Source organism: Eleutherodactylus coqui, chromosome 7, assembly GCF_035609145.1.
Source record: "Eleutherodactylus coqui strain aEleCoq1 chromosome 7, aEleCoq1.hap1, whole genome shotgun sequence".
Lineage (NCBI taxonomy): Eukaryota > Metazoa > Chordata > Amphibia > Anura > Eleutherodactylidae > Eleutherodactylus > Eleutherodactylus coqui.
In genome coordinates this window covers 74,351,496-74,368,547 of record NC_089843.1, presented here as the reverse complement: position 1 = coordinate 74,368,547, position 17,052 = coordinate 74,351,496, and positions in this window count along the sequence as shown.

Below are 17,052 nucleotides of genomic sequence, written 5' to 3'. Positions count from 1 at the left end.
GAAGAGATTAGTCCGATACATGTGCCAAATGCAGGCTTTGTGGGCGGACATTTATCTGCTAACTCTCTTCTTGACCTCTAATAATCTGATTTTCGCACTGTATGGAAACTGCTCTTACTAAAGTCTCAGAGGATCTCTCAGCTAAATACAATGGCAACAACTATTCATTCTTTTGGATCTCAGTGGCATTTAAATTGGTACGTCACCATCTCCTATTTTGCAGTTTATTGGCTTTAAGAGGTTTCTATAGGATTTTTTTTTTTAATTTGGTAGTTAATTGTATAACAGAAAAAAACAGCATTAGGCCTCATGTCCACGGGGAAAATCAGGCCCGCTACGGATTCTCCATGTAGAATCTGCAGCGGGTCCCTCCTGCCCCACGGACATGAGGGCTGAAAATAAGAATTTAAAAGAATTTACCTATCCGTAGCGGGCGGGGAAGGTCTGCTGTTCCTTACGGCCGGATCTTCTTTTTCGGCCGGCGGATGAATTCGTCACGCCGGCGGCACGTCGCCGGCACGTCTTCGACGTGCCGCGCGCATGCGCCGGGCACATCCGCCGAGCCGAAGCAAGAAAGATCTGGCCGTGAGGAATAGAAGACCTTCCCGGTCCGCTCCGGATGGGTAAATACTTTTAAATTCCTATTTTAGGTCTCCCGCGGATCCGGACGGCTTCCATAGGCTTCAATAGAAGCCCGCGGGAGACCCGCACGAAAATGGAGCATGGTCCGGGTTTTTTCATGCTCCATTTTTTTTAAAATCCCTTTTATTGACCATCCGCGGGTATTTATCTACCCGCGGGTGGTCAATGCATCCCTATGGGATGCGGATCCGCATGCGGGAGATCCGCTGCGGATCTTAAATCATATTTTGCCCGTGGACATGAGGCCTTAGTCACCTTCACCTCTCCTAGATGCTCCTGCAGTGGTCAAATATTGTTCATCATTCACATGACTGCTGCAGCCAATCACTGGCCTTAGCAGTCAGGGGTGCATAAACAGCACATGACCACTAAGGCCCATGATTTGCTGACTTGAATGATGTATATCATTACATCGCTGCTGGAGCTTCCAGAACCAGAGTGGAGGGATATTTAAAAGGTGAAGAACGTTTTTTTGATAGAGGGGAAGACAGTATAGACCGTGATTTGGCACTAAGTAATGAAAATGGGGGTGGAGCGGTACGAGGGATTAGTGCAGTTAGGACAGGCAGAACAGTTAATAGGGATACACTTAAAAAAAGTAAAATAACAAAAACTTTCTAAACTGTATGATGACTAATGCTAGACGTCTGACCAATAAAGTAGACGAATTAGAAGTAATTAAGACATAGTGGGAATAATGGAGACCTGGTTGGATGAAAGCTGTGACTGGACTTTGAAGTTACAGGGTTACAGTCTGTTCAGCAGAAATCATAAAAAAAATGGAAAGGGGGAGGAGTTTATCTATATGTAAAACTCTGTTTAAAGCTCACAATACGGGAAGATATATGGGAGGGAGATAAACATGTGAAGTCTCTGGGTAGAAATACATGGAGGGAAAAACAACAATAAAATCCTCATAGGGGTTTTCTATAGATCACCAAATATAACAGAAGCTACTGAAAATCTATTACTGGAGCAAATAGATGAAATGGCAAATCACAATGAAGTAATTATTATTGGGGACCTTAAATATCTGGAGATGGACTAGGAAGCTGAAACCTGCCGATCTCATAAAAGAAATGAGTTTATGTCAATAACTAAAGATAATTACAAACTTTACAAACTTGTGCAGGACCCAACTAGAGGGACGGCCATTTTGGACTTAATATTAACTAACAAACCTGACAGAATAGCAGAGGTGCTGGTTGGGGGGCACCTGGGAAATAGTGATGATAATATAATACATTTTACCTTGACTTTCAATAAGAAGGCAAAGTGCAATCAGCTTAGAGATGCCCTTAACCTTATTGACTGGGACAATATCCTGAATAACAGGAGTACAGACAATAAATGGGAAATGTTTACAAATATCCTAAATACTAACCATGAGCGGTTCATAACTTACAGGAATTAAAGGGTTAGGAACAGAAGAAAACCAATGTCGCTCAATAAAGAAGTAAAAGGGGCAATAAACAACAAAAAGAAAGCATTTAAATGACTAAAACACGACAGCAGCAAAGAAGCACTAAAAACCTATAAAGAAAAAAATAAATTTATATAAAAAGCAGCAAAGATGGAGACAGAGAGACTTATTTCCAAAGAGAGTAAAACTAACCCTAAACAATTTGTCAAGTATATAAATAGCAAAAAGATTAAAATTGATTGAAAACACATCTGTTAATAGGTTTTTCGCCAGTATATTCACTCAGGAAAATGAAATGTCAGATGAAATGCAGAGTGATAAAGTAAACTCTCCATTAAATGTCACCAGTCTAAAGGCCCATTTACACGGAAAGATGATCGCTCAAAATTAATTCAAATGGCAGTTTGAATGACAATTTTGAGCGATCACTTTGCATAAACTCTTAAGTAACTAATTAGCTACTTAATAGTTTATTAGCGTGTAAATGAAGGCTACTGCTGTATGCAGACGACAGCAGGTGCGCTGTTATCTGCAAACAGCTGCTTTGTTCTCGCAGCTATCAGCGGTGTCCCAGTGGGATACCAGCTGAAAGAATACTATCAGCGGTATCCCGCTGAGAGCTCAGTGTTCGGCGCTGATAAGACTCATCACTGACTTCAAGCTGGCTTGAAATCAGCGAGAAACGAATCGTGCATGATAGGTATGCATTTAGACACAGTGATTATCGCTTAAAAGATGGCTTTTGAGCGTATTTTGAGCGATAATCGTTGTGTCTAAATGGGCCGTAATCCAGGAAGAAGTGCAAACCCATCTTAAAAAGATTAAAATAGATAGATTTCTGGGTCCTGAATGCATACACCTACAGGTTTTAAGTAATGTGAAAGACAGACCAGTGTTTCTTATATTTAAGGACTCTATAGGATCTGTTCCACTGAATTGGTGCATAGCAAATGTCGTGCCGATATTCAAAAGGGGGTCAAAAGTGAACCTTGAAAATACAGACCGGTAAGTCTTACTTCTATTGTGGGTAAAATGTTTGAAGAGTTTCTAAGAGATGCTATCCTGGAGTACCTCAAGGAAAATAGCTGTATGACTCCGTATAAGCATGGGTTTATGATAGATCGTTTTTTCAAACCAATCTGATCTGAGAGTCATTGGTTCTTGTGTATCTGGACTTTTCCAAAGCGTTTGATACTGTGCCACATAAACACTTAAGTATATAAAATGAGAATGCTTGGTCTGGGTGAGAACATGTGTAAGTGGGTAAATAACTGGTCAGTGATAGAAAGCAGAGGGTGGTTATAAATGGTACATACTCTGACTGGGTCTCCATACTAGTGGGGTACCACAGGGGGCAGTATAGGGCTCTATTTTTTTTATATATATTTATTAACGACATTGTGGAGGGATTGTACAGTAAAATGTCAATATTTTCAGGTGATACAAAACTATGTAAACTTATTAATACAAGAGAAGACAGTATATCATTGCAAATAGATCTGAATAAACTGGGGGCTTAGCCAGAAAAGGGGCAAATGAGGTTTAACACTGATAAATTTAAGGTTCTGCACATGGGCAGAGAAAATCCATGTCACCATTACACACTAAATGGGAAACTACTGAGAAACACTGACATGGAAAAGGACTTGGGGATTTTAGTTAACTGTAAGGCTAACTGGAGCAACCAGCGTCAGGCAGCTGCTGGCAAGGCAAATAGGATCATGGGGTGCATCAAAAGAGGTCTAGGGGCACATGACTCGAACATTGTTCTTCCTCTTTACACGTCACTGGTCAGACCACACATGGAATATTGTGGACAGTTTTGGGCACCAGCACTCAAGAAGGACATATCAGAGCTTGCGTGGATTTAAAGACAGGCAACTAAAGTAATCAATAAAAGAGGTCAGCACTATCTAATGGAAATATATCCCAATAGAAATGTATAGGTGCATGTTAAACCACGGCTGCAACATACAGTAGAAGCAGAAACCAAAAATGGCAACAGCACTCATAATATATTTACTATCAGAGGTATCCATACTTATAATCAATTCTCTAACCACATTAAATAATGCAAGGTTCTTGGTTCTTAGTATACAATTTGGTCTAATTACATCAGCCCATCTACCAACGTCCAGGTGACCAAGCTTTCAGATGGATCCTAACGCTAATACCAGGTGGTATAATCTCAACCTGCCACCCATTTACCTTCTGTCCCTCCTACTTGTACATCTAAATGGTATCCTACCCTCCCTGGTTTTATTTGTAGGCTTAGTCCCAAGAGAGGAGCATTCTGAGAGGTAGGAATTCAGCTTTCTCAGGTTGAGATTTTCCACCTAGTATTAGTGTTAGGACCCATCTGAGAGCTTGGTCACCTGGACATTAGTAGATGGGCCAATGTAATTTGATCAAATTATATACCAAGAACCTTGCATTATTTATTGTGGTTAGAGTATTGATTATAGGTATGTATACCTCTGACAGTTAATGTATTTTGGGTGCTGTTGCCATTTTTGGTTTCTGCTTCTAAAGTAATAAATCAAATGGGTGGACTACAGTACCGAGAGAGATTAGAAAAATTGGGGTTATTCAGTTTAAACAAAAGATTGTATCCCGTGAGCAGAGGCACAATACCACAAACTTTATTGCAAATGACAAAGCAGACAAAACGGACAATACTAATATAATATGACATGCGAATAAAACACAGAGAATGAGAAAACAGTGCAAGGCAACTAAAGTTAATTTAAACATGAATATTAAAATAGACCTAATACTTTTTAACCTATTTTTTAGAGGGACATATATTTTTTATAGCCTTGCATACTATGCTACTATGTTCCCTTTTTACCATTATCTGTTCTTTGCCAAATTTTGCAAAATCTCAGACAACCACTTTAAGGACATTTCTCTCTCTTGTTTTTCTTCCTACTTCTCGGACTGCTCGTTTACTGTATCATCTAGGGTCCTCGTGTGGCGTAGAGTGCTACCGCAGCAGTATGCAGTCCTAAGCTCTTGCTCATGACCTGAAGGTTGCAAATTCAATCCCCACGTGGTTCAGGTAGCCGGCTCAAGGTTGACTCAGCCTTCCAATCTTCCAAAATCAGTAAAATGAGTACCCAGCTTGCTGGGGGGGGAGGGGTAATAAATTACAAAAAATTACCTGAAAGTGCTGCGGAATAAGTTGGCGCTATACAAATAACAAGTCCCTCACCTTCATTTCTCTCCTCTACTTCTACTCTTCTTCCTTTTGCTGTTGGGGTTCCTCAGGGTTACATCCTAGGTCTTCTACATTTCTACTATCTACACAGCCCCTATTAGACAAACTATTAGCAGATTTGGTTTCCAGTTTCTTTCTATGTTGACACTCTTAAAAGACAAGCAGGTTACTCGCTGTGAGACATCTCCAGTAGAGGGACCATGAAAAATCATGCCATGCCCTTAAAGGTTCCCTTATCATGGTTGCAGTATGTTCTATGCCTCAAACACAAAGTGCGGTGGTGAGAGGGTATCTGGTAGGAGGGCCTTGTTACTATGTGACTGAAGGCTATAAAAGGGGCTATGTTCTGCATAGTCACTGAGTTGTGATACAGCTGTAAGATGGGTGCTGGGAAGAGAGGTAACCCTCCATGCTGAGCCCCATCCTGATCCTGGCTCCAAGAGGAAGGCCTGCCTTGGTAGAACTGCGAGACAGGCCAACAGATGCATCTTGAGAAGTCTGGTTTGTGTGGATTCCAGCCTTGTACATGTCAATATTCACACTGCCTTCTCCGTTTGCTACTCTTCGTGTCTGTGATTCCCAGTGAAGCTAACCGGTGGACGGTGTCGGCTGTTGCGTTCATATCAATTGTTTGAAGAGCATAAACTGTGTGACGTTATGTGGGACAAACGACGAGAGATTCCCATCTACCCCCTCCAACCCAGTAAGCCGTGTGATTGGGTCTATGCCTTCCCCATCCCAGTGACATCCCGGATAGAGACTGCCCCCTTCGCCCAAGCCTCTTCTGCGGTGAGGCAATACCCCGACCTGCGCGAGGACTCACCTGCCACTGTGGCCTTTCACATTAACCAACTCATTTCTAATACTTCAGTGTTCTAGGCGAGAAAATCATTCCCATATGAGACAAGAGCCAGTATTCACAAATATGCTCTATGTGCATCACTACAGATTATGTATGTGGCATATAAATAATATTGAAACGTGGAACAAAATTTCAGCATTTTTAGATTTAAGACATACAACAAGAAAAAAATCATCTTGCATTTTAAACTGGAGAATACTGAGAGTATTTCTCATGTAAAAGTATAAAATCCATTTGCAAGTAGCGAATATTACAGCTATCCAAAACTTTCTTGCAAATCAGTCAAGCAGGAAATTGTCATAAGCTCTAGATATTCTTTGGCACGAAGTCCATCGCCTTAGAAGAGAAGGGTGTGAGGGATGAAGAGTGCGAGCAGTTGTCCTGCTCAGATACTAAAAAACAATATATGCTGGGTTTGTATAAGCTACCCATGGTGACCTATGAGCCTGAATATGTGATCTCAATGGGCTGTTACTGGTTTACCCTCTTAGGTAGATTTTGGCCAGAAATTGAATAAGGGTGCGTTAACCGTTGCGGAAACGCTGAGGATTTTCCGCACCGAAAATCTTTACTACTAAAGTGAATGGGATTAAAACAAAATTCTGTTCACATGTAGAGGAAAAAAATGCTGCAGATTTTCTGCTGTAACTCCAACCTGCGGTTTTCTTGTGTTTCCGCAATGTGTGAATGCACCTTATTGGTATAATTGGTTCGGAGCTCTTGACCTTAGCAACAAAGACATCACCTGAGTAGGTGACTGTCCCGTAGTCAAATGTACCTAAATAGGGCAAATGGCAATGTGCTGCCTGGCAGCAGACAATCCATTCATACATCGAACCACTATGTCTCACTGCAACAGATGGATTTTAATAGGCATAAAGGGGTTTTCCTCTATTACTCCCCCCCCCCCATCCTCATTATAAAAATATGCATTGAAGTAGCATTGTTTGGGTCATAGTCTGTGTTGCAACAAGTAACTTGCTCCGCAGCAGTTTAGCACTTTTTACTAAACTCTGTGCAGAGTTACTGAAACAGCGGGGCAAGATTTTCCATAAATCTCCCATAGACTGGTCTTCCCAACAATGACCAAATCATCAACTGTATTCTATCGAAATACCATAAACGTAATTCTGTATGAGTGTGAAGTACAGGTGTTTTGGTGGAGGGGCAGAGATAGTCTCAAAATGAAGCTGGGGAGGCACAAAAATCCTCTTAAAGCATTTTATTAAAGTAAATAAAATGGCCAACACTGGGAATGGAAGCAATTGCCTGTTTTGGCCACTTAAGGGCAGTCTTTATACTTCAGCATTATTCAAAGTTACAGATTATCAATCTTCTCCAGAAGAAGACACAAAGTCCTTGTGTAGTGACCCAGAACAGTTCTGCATCAAGTGGTCGCTGTGGTGATGTGGTTCAGGCATTCACCTATGTCCCATAATGGGTTAAATGTGATGCCCATTAAGTGAAGGGTAAGGTGAATCGCAACAAGGTCCAGTAGACCCTTGCAATTCGTTGCTGGCAGCCCCATTTCTCATTAGCCAGACTGCGCTATGAGAAGATTTTGGGGATTGGCTGATAGACAGTGGTGTGACAGAGAGAGGGAGCCTGTGATTGGTCAGGAGAGCAAGAGAGAAGAAAAGGTCCCGCACAGGAAGACGGGGAATTGCGCAGGGATCGGGAGAGTCATTCTAGAGAAAGCAAGTGGAGCAGATGTATGTGTAGTGAGGGAGAGAGTAGTGAGAGATGCAGTGAGGGAAAGCCGGGAAGAGGAAGCGGAGCATGGAGAAGGTCCAGTATGAGTGAGCCGTCGTGAGGAAAGAGTCCAGAGAGGCCCTTCTTCCCGCTGAAGTCATTAACAAGCTTGTAACTGTTATTGAGAGCGCCAAGTCCCCAGGATGAGTGAGTCAGCACAGCATCTAGTGCCTTAATCTGTTCAATAGAGAGTAGACAGAGGCCAGCGCCATAGTCTCCACAGCCACAGAAGCCTCCTTTTCACTAAAGACTGTTTATTCCTTATTTAAGATGCAGCAAGGCCTAGTTTTACACAAAGTGCTAACCTCCAACACCTTCTCAGATCAATCAGGGTACCTTATTGCCATCGTACAGTTAACGGATATTGTAAAGATTTGTATGCTGCAAAACTGAATGTTATAAACCTGTGGAGTTCTGAAAACCATTGCAAAGTGGTTCTATTACTGAGTTTCCCTGAAAATAAGAAGCTGTCTTATATTAAGTTTCGCCCCAAAAGAGGCACTCAGTCTTATTTTTGGGGAATGTCTTATTATACTTACCTAGCAGGCTCAGTCCAGGTCCCTACTGCTACTCTTCAGAGCTCAGCTGCGGTTCCCGCAGTCCTCAGACACTCATACAACATCACTTCATGATTACGGGCTTCATAAATCCCACCTCTAGGAAGTAATGCCTGTGAATGGTTCTTTGAGCACTGCATTGATTGGCTGAGCCAATCCATTGGAAGAACCAATTAACAGCCACCACATTATGAAGGCGGGGGCTCATTGGTTCCTGGAGGCGAGATTTATGAATCTTACAACCAGGAAGTGACATTCTATGAGTGGCCGAGGACTGTGGGAAAGTTCCCGGAGTTCTGGAGAGCAGCGTGACTGAGCCTGCTAGGTAATGCATTCCTTTTTTTTTTACAATGTAATGTAACTAGGGTTTATTTTCGGGGTAGGGCTTATATTTCAAGCCTCCCCAAAAATCCTGAAAAATCAGGCTAGGGCTTATTTTCTGGGAAACATGGTGCAACCCTCAGTCTCTGCCTAATTTCTCCTCTCACAGCTCGGTGCTGTACAGCACTGGTGTCACGACAAACTATCAGCCCATTTAATAATATCAGTTTACCACTGCAGACGCTGCTGTTTGGTAAAGTGCTGGTGATAGCCGCTGTGACATTCTTTAAGATAACTACCACTCTCCATCCACGTCCAATCTAGCATACTGCACTCATATTAACAAACAGGTGAGAGCAGTGGTTTTCAGGGTGACAACTCCACTCAATTTCCTTACTTCCTTAATCCCTTGGTGCTCAGTCGGTGGCCTCACTCTACTCTTTGACTACCTCCAACTCTTTTGGTGAGAGAAACTTCCCTCTTAATATCCAGTAGCTTCACAGCAGAACCACATGAGCAACTTGACACATCCACACTCTTGAGTGCTCATGCTGGTTGAAGCTACCATCAGGTTCTCCACCGATCATGCTGTGATTTTCGAGAGTCATATTGGACAGGGCAGAGAACCACTGCACCTTACAACATAACATGGATCCCTGTCAGATACCTGTGCAACAGGCGGAATATACATATTAAAATTATACAGTTTTTTCTCTAGAATGCCACCTGTTAAGAAAGACGTACATAAAACAATGGAATAAGAACACCCATCTCTACCCAATGAAGGGCTCTTCAAGAGCCTGGAGATCTGTCTTTGACATTTCATGGTTCTTACATATTAGGACCATTTGCTAGGACACTGATAGTCAAGTCCAGAAGACAATCTAATGAGGAATGAAAATGCTGATTTTTTTGCATGCTTCTTTTAAAGGAGTTTCCTGTAAAAGGGGGCACCACAATCTGGCAAAGGCTTGAGCAGAGACTGCAGGTCATGTAAGGAGGCCCATATTAAAGGGCTTCTAAGATAGGAGCAGGGAGTGTGCAGGGGTTAAGGAGAGGGGAAGCAGTTTAGGGAGAGGAAAAATACTGTGGAGGGACAGCCCAATAAAATCTTGCCCTCCCACCTTCTCTGTTTATTCACCATGGTTTGGGGTTAGATTTGAGGGTGATTGAGATTGTAGGTAGAATTTCTGCAAAGATGTTTTTTAGGAAAAGATGGTGCCATGGCAGTGGTTGGCAAGTAGGAGGTCCTTGGAGTTGGTCGTAAATTGGTGAGAGGGGATTCATCAGCTGTATGGTCCCCTAATTCATGTGGTTGTGGTTGTTCTTCCACATTTAGAAATCCCCAGGTTTGAGTCCTTAGAAGTCAGAAGCTATTTAGTTAGCCATCTTGGTGGCTAATGGTGCCCGAGCTATTGATGTCAGCTGGTGTAAAAGACCCATTGTTATTTAATATGTTTTGTGCACCAGATTTTGTAGCTTTATGAACTTCCCTCCTTTCACTGGCTTAATTATTTTACAATTAATATTTTTGTTTCGTGTTATTTTTTTATTAATAAAATGGTGGCTGCGGCCAATTTACTAAAAATTAAGAATGGAGCTAAATAGTAATTAGGGAAAGTATGGTTGAAACATGGGAGAAGAGTTGCAGTGGGGGTACGACTGTGGAGGACTGACTCTACAATACCATAGTCATGATTTGTCGTAAAGGGAACTTGTCATCAATTATTAACACCATAAAATAAGTTATGGTACCAATAGTTTAGGTGAAGTAGAATCTGGGGAGCCCCTTTTCATTCTCACTTGGACCAACTTTCCTGCAATATCCTCCGGCAAACTCAGACACCAGTTTGACTCTTTTCAGAAGACTGTGCACATGCATTCCCATTCAACTGCATGGGGAGTGCACATGCATGGCCTTTGGAAGAGTCAAACTGGTGTGCTTGCATTGACTTTGCTGGGTTACACCACAGGAACAGGTAGCTGGATGAGTACAAAAAAAGGCTTCCCGGATTCCATGTCACCTAAACTATAAGCACCGTAACTTAGTTTATGGTACTTATAGTTGATGACAAATTCCCTTTAAGGAGTTAAATGGGTTTTCCATAAAAATACTATCCTCAGGGCTGGTCATCAATAGTTGATCGTCCAGGGCCCACCACTTTGGACCTCGGCCAATCTGACGTGCGCTGGTATACACTGGGGTTGGAGTAAAAGCTGCTACTGTATGGTGGCTGGCACTTGTAATTGCAGCTGCAGTTACAAGCGCTGGCCACTATACTAGGGTCAAAGCAGCAACTTCCTCTCCAACCTCAATGTATACCGGCACTATCAGCAGATACCCAATCAGCTGATTGGCTGGGGTCCCAAGCAGTGGGCCCTGGCTGACCAACTATTGATGACCTGTCCTGAGGATAGTATTTTCATGGAAAACCCCTTAAAAGTTGGAACCAGTGTTACCTCTACAGTGCACATCAGCTAAATTTAAAAGAGAAACCCTGGAAACATTTAAGGCAGTTTGGGTTAAGTTTGGGCTCCCTGCTAGTGACCCCCCAGATGCATACTGATACTGATAATATGTTTGCATTGCAACACGCAGGAGTAAAACCCTCACAGCAAAGGCTGTAATGGCTGTAACACTCTTAGAGGCAAGATACGGGAATTAATCATATCCTTAGGGGTCCTTTGTGAGGCTATATAAGAAAAGACTAAGTAGGGATTGAATGCTGCTTTAAGTTCCAGCCACTAAAGAATCAGTGCTGCATGCATCATACTTGCTCCACAAATTCCCTGAGCATCAAACCTCACATAAAGAGAGCAACAGGAGGGCGCCAGATATGTGCGCTAATGCAGTCAAGTATGAATTGAAGTTCTTTTGAAAACACTTCTTTCATACAATTGATTTTATTATCAGTTCCCTCGCAGTCATCAGTAGTTAGGCACTTTCCTTCTACACTTAAGAAATTTCACTTGAAATATTTGTCTTCAGGTGCTTATTTAAGGAAATGTGAATGTTCGCTACAGTGTAAATTAATACCTAATAACACCTACCTCTGAAATCTTTCTACATTTCCTTTCCGGTAAACCTGCAATTATTCAACTGACATTAATGCGCACCTGTCGCCTACACACACACTGGAGGCAGATATTTTGCGGCTCATCCAATATTCATGTGAATGCAGTCTATCAATTTATTTGAAATCACTGGCGAAAATGTTCCTCAGACACTGAATGGCCACTTTATTAGTAACCCCCATCCAGTAGCACGATGGACCTCCTTCGGTTTTCAGAACTGCAGCAGATATAGATTCCACTTGATGTTGAAATCATTCTGCAGGAATATTGGCCCGTGAGGACAGGAGAAGCTTTAGCAGGTTATTACATGGCAGTACTGATATGTTCTGACCAGCTGAAGGGAAGTATTCGTCAATTCATGCTGTTTGCGCCAAATTATGTTCCTGCCACCAGCATAGTGCAACAGAGATCCAGATTCATCTGAGCAGGTGATAGATTTTCATTGCTTGTTTTGCCATCTCTCGCACAATAAAGTCTTGCTTTTATGCTTCTCTTAGACCCAATGGCACTCAAACTGGTCGTCTGCAGTGGTATTAGTGTATCTTGACACCACCAGGAAGTCCTGGTGGAGTTGAGATTGACAGGGAGTGATGCCCCCTGATGCTGATTGGCTGCTCAGCAGCCTTGCAAATAGGCCCTGGAAGCCCACTAACAGTGCACGCAGAAAATATACTGCAGGGCCAAAGTGGATGGAAAAAACATACAGCAAGCCCTGCTGCCAACGCACTGCCACAGCAGCAAACTTGCCACTGAGCCACCGGCGGAACCGGCCTAAGTTTTTTAGCAATGAGGCAAAAGCCTCATGCAGCGGCTTTTGTCTAGCCACCGTCGGTGCACCACAAGAGCCACCCTCACCCGATGTCACTTTGACATACCGGACGCTGCAGGGCCAGGGGGACATAGAGTCTTATGCCCCAGCTGCACAGTGCAGGAGTGCCCCCCCCCCCCGCCCCAAGCTGGCTTTCCTGAGGGCAGAGCAGAAGCACAGATGGCGCAAGCTGTCAGCGGAGGACCGGCCGGCAGGGATCTGACTGTGCCAGTGGAGGAGCAGAAGTGGTCAGGGCACCAGGTGTCAGTGAGGGAGCGCCGTCCACGGAGCTGAGAGTCCCACTGGAGGAGCAGAAGCGCGGAGAGCGGCAGATGTGAGCGGGGCACCGGCCAACAGGGAGCTGAGAGCTCCGGCGGCCGAACACAAAGGGCATCTCTGAGGGGGGGACCTTAGGGTGCGGCTTACATTACTTCTTAGCCTTACACTATTAGATTTTAATGCTGCCATGTTACAATGGTAACATGGCAGCATTTATGCACACTCAGCTAGTAGAACCTTGATGCCTTGACCCTATCGGGAGCTGGGGGTGCGAGAGGGGCGTTACTCCTGACAAACCCCTAGCTTCCGGTGCCGTCAAGATATACTAATACCGTCTGCAATTATAGATAATCCGTTCTAAGAAACGATGAGTTGTACATTGATACATGTTAGTTGGAGCACCAGTCGGCTGTAATTTGCTTGACTGTGCACTGCCTGTTCATTAGAACAATACTTGACATCTTCCTCTCACCCTTTTCATTGATGATTTGTTTATGTCCACAGGATAACCATTTGCTTTTTTTTTTTTTTCGATTTGACCATCCTCTGTATAATCTCTTTTACAGTGGATAAGAAAACCCCACAAGGTTGGCAGTGTATGAAACAGCGGCTAGTCTAGCACCAATGACCAGGCCTCATTTGAAGTTGCTCATATCCGTCAAATCAGTCAGTCAGTCAGTGAGTTAGTCAGTGTGTGTTCGCAAAGAGTCTGGTCTGAGTCTAGTCAGTTCATCTGCAAGTAGTCTGGCCAAAGCTACTTAGGAAGAGGCCGAAAGGTATCACCAGTCTTCCTTGAACTTATCTGATCTTAGGAGACCGCGGGATAACTACAAGCCCCTGTGAGCAAGAGGAGTTTGCCATGCAGCATTGAAAGTGTCTGACAAGTGAGTGTTCACAGGTTGAGAGTCTGAGAGGAAAGAGTGTGTGATTTTCCAGGAGTGGAGCTACACAGATAACTAAGACTGTGGGCCCGATATTCATCCTGTGTTCTGCCTCCCTGTCTCACCACTAATTCCGTCTATAGCCGTGCTGTATTGGACTTGTATACTGTTGAACTGTTTAATAGAGGATTACAAGTAAAGCAACATTGCCGATCGTTCCCAGCTTTGTTTTCATCTATTCTGTGTGTGGACTATCTTTCCATAACCCAGCATCACCACAGAGGAAGGAACAGTGGCATCACTCGTGACAATCCAGCAGAGGAAACCAAGTAACCAAGTCCCTGGTTACCTACATTTTAATAGCCTGCCCAAGGCTCTGTTGGACAGGCCCCTGGCTATCCTCCGGGTGGGAGACTGTAGAGCCACCGTGACAAGGGCCTACCACTAATCCCTGCTGTCTCCTAGGCTAGGGCCTGCTCCTCAGACGCTGCAGGGTGGAGCTATCTTGGCATCATGAACAGGATGAATCTTATGTGCCTGTTCTTCCAAAGATGCATCAGAGACACCTTCCCGCCATTTTCCGGTCACAGAAGATTTTTGCCCACGTCTGAGTGTTCCTAAAGTTAATTCTAGTTTGATGCCCTCTAGGAATTCACTGCAAATTCAGAAGATCACTCAGACTCTTCAACTAGATCGTGGGTCCTCTGAGCCTAAAGATGTCAACCATAAATCGAGTCTATGACGGACAAAGCACCACAAAAAGCAAGGTCTGATGTTTCTCCTTTATATGTGGCAAGAATGCACTAAGACAGAACTGTGTAGTGTTGTTGGACAGGGTGGAATTGCCTCCATTACATGGCGAACCACCAACTGTTTATTCTATGGACTTTGACTGTGCGCAGATTCAAGATGACGCCAAGCCTTCATGTTCATCATCAACAAATCTCAAGCTCAAAAACTTACTACCAAGGCTGAGGAGAAAGTAGGGGGCGGGGAGGTCACCCACACCACGGAGCAACATCTCCAACAACTCCCTACATCCGGATGTGAGAACAGCCCAGGGGAGGAGTCTTTGGTTGCAACAAGTGAGCCTCTGGATCTTTCTACACAGAATCATCTTGAACCTTCCAGTGAAGAGATGTCCACCTACACTCAGTTACGCAGATTGCCTGCCGGTTACCCACAACCAGAACTAAGCTCAGTACATAGATACAATACCAGAACCAAGCTCATAACATAAATACAGTAGTAAATAGAGATGAGCGAACACCAAAATGTTTGGGTGTTCGTTATTCGAAACGAACTTCCCGCGATGTTCGAGGGTTCGTTTCGAATAACGAACCCCATTGAAGTCAATGGGCGACCAGAACATTTTTGTATTTCGCCGATGCTCGCTAAGGTTTTCATGTGTGAAAATCTGGGCAATTCAAGAAAGTGATGGGAACGACACAGCAACGGATAGGGCAGGCGAGGGGCTACATGTTGGGCTGCATCTCAAGTTCACAGGTCCCACTATTAAGCCAGAATACCGGCAAGAGTGGGCCCCCCCCCCCTCCCAACAACTTTTACTTCTGAAAAACCATCATTAGCATGGCATACCTTTGCTAAGCACCACACTACCTCCAACAAAGCACAATCACCGCCTGCATGACACTCCACTGCCACTTCTACTGGGTTACATGCTGCCCAACTGCCCCCCCCCCCTCCCCCCCACAGCGCACACCAAAGTGTCCCTGCGCAGCCTTCAGCTGCCCTCATGCCACACCACCCTCATGTCTATTTAGAAGTGCGTCTGCCATGACGAGGGACCGCAGGCACACACTGCACAGGGTTGGCACGGCTAGGCAGCGACCCTCTTTAAAAGGGGCGGGGCGATAGCCCACAATGCTGTACAGAAGCAATGAGAAATAGAATCCTGTGCCACCGCCATCAGGAGCTGCACACGTGGGCATAGCAATGGGGAACCTATGTGCCACACACTATTCATTCTGTCAAGGTGTCTGCATGCCCCAGTTAGACCGGGCTTTTTAATTCATAGACACAGGCAGGTACAACTCCCTATTGTGAAGTCCCTGTCGACTGACAGCATGGGTGGCTCCCTGGAACCCACCGGCGGTACACAAAAATATCCCATTGCATTGCCCAACACAGCTGAGGTAGTAATGTCGTGCGTAATACAGGTGGGCTTCGGCCCACACTGCATGCCCCAGTCAGACTGGGGTTCTTTACAAGTGGACACATGTAGGTTACACTCCGTGTGCACCTACAGCATGGGTGGCTCCCTGGAACCCACCGGCGGTACACAAAAATATCCCATTGCATTGCCCAACACAGCTGAGGTAGTAATGTCGTGCGTAATACAGGTGGGCTTCGGCCCACACTGCATGCCCCAGTCAGACTGGGGTTCTTTACAAGTGGAAACAGATGCATTTATAATTCCCTGTGGACCCACTGCCTGGGTGGGTGCCAGGAAGCCACCGGCGGTACATAGAAATATCCCATTGCATTGCCCAACACAGCTGAGGTAACGTCAGCTGAAATGCAGGTGGGCTAAAAATTAATTTGATTACACTGTAGGCGAGGGCCCACAAAAATTGCTGTATCAACAGTACTAATGTACATCCCAAAAATTGGCCATGGCCAGCCAAGAGGGCAGGTGAAACCCATTAATCGCTTTGGTTAATGTGGCTTAAGTGGTAACTAGGCCTGGAGGCAGCCCAGTGTAACGAAAAATTGGTTCAAGTTAGAGTTCCAACGCTTTTAAGCGCATTGAAACTTATAAAAATTGTTCAGAAAAATTATTTGAGTGAGCCTTGTGGCCCTAAGAAAAATTGCCCGTTCAGCGTGATTACGTGAGGTTTCAGGAGGAGGAGCAGGAGGAGGAGGAGGAGGAATATTAGACACAGATTGATGAAGCAGAAATGTCCCCGTTTTGGATGGTGAGAGAGAACGTAGCTTCCATCCGCGGGTGCAGCCTACGTATTGCTTACATATCGCTGCTGTCCGCTGGTGGAGAACAGAAGTCTGGGGAAATCCAGCCTTTGTTCATCTTGATGAGTGTTAGCCTGTCGGCACTGTCGGTTGACAAGCGGCTACGCTTATCTGTGATGATTCCCCCAGCCGCACTAAACACCCTCTCCGACAAGACGCTAGCCGCAGGACAAGCAAGCACCTCCAGGGCATACAGCGCTAGTTCAGGCCACGTGTCCAGCTTCGACACCCAGTAGTTGTA